We start from the raw sequence: 926 nt of genomic DNA on the forward strand, positions 1-926 counted from the left end.
GGCCCCGGCCCCGGGCGACGGGCTCCGGGCTCCGGCTCCGCGCCCGCCGCCGCCCCGCTCCCCGGGGCGGCTCCGGCGGCGCCGCCTCCCCCCGCTCCGCCGCGCTCCGCCGCCGGCCCTGGCGCCTCCCCCGGCCCGCCCCGGCCCGCCCCGCCCCGGCCCCGGCCCCGGCCCCGCCGAGGGCACGGGCTCGTCTGCTCCTCCGGGGGGAGAGGGATGGAGACCCCCGTGGGCCGGGGCTGGAGCTCGGGGTGGTCCTGGAAAGCTGGAGCCTGCGTGGGAGAGAGATGGAGTCGTGGAATGGTTTGGGTTGGAAGGGACCTCGAAGACCCTCTCGTTCCAACCCCCTGCCCTGGGCAGGGACACCTCCCCCCAGCCCCGTCCAACCTGGCCTTGAACACCTCCAGGGATGGGGCAGCCACAGCTCCTCGGGGCACCCTGCGCCAGCGGCTCACCACCCTCAGACTAAAGAATTTCTTCCTAAAATCTCATCTCAATCTCCCCTCTTTCAGTGTCAAACCGTTCCCCCTCATCCCATGGCTCCCCTCCCTGACCCAGAGTCCCTCTCCAGCTCTCCCGGAGCCCCTTTAGGCACTGGAAGGGGCTCTGAGGTCTCTCCGGAGCCTTCTCTTCTCCAGGCTGACCCCCCCCACCTCTCCCAGCCTGTCCTCCCAGCAGAGGGGCTCCAGCCCTCCCAGCATCTCCAGGGCCTCCTCTGGCCCCACTCCAACAGTTCCATGTCCTTCTGCTGTGGGGACCCCCCGAGCCGGAGGCAGCACTGCGGGGGGGTCTCCCCAGAGCAGAGCGCAGCAGAGGGGCACAGTTTCCCCCTGGCTGCAGGGGATGCAGTCTGGGATGCCGGGGGCTCGCTGGGCTGCCAGCGCACATTGCCAGCTCGTGTTGAGCTTCTCATCCACCAACACCCC

Source organism: Vanellus vanellus (assembly GCF_965231255.1).
Source record: "Vanellus vanellus genome assembly, chromosome: 26".
NCBI classification, from domain to species: domain Eukaryota; kingdom Metazoa; phylum Chordata; class Aves; order Charadriiformes; family Charadriidae; genus Vanellus; species Vanellus vanellus.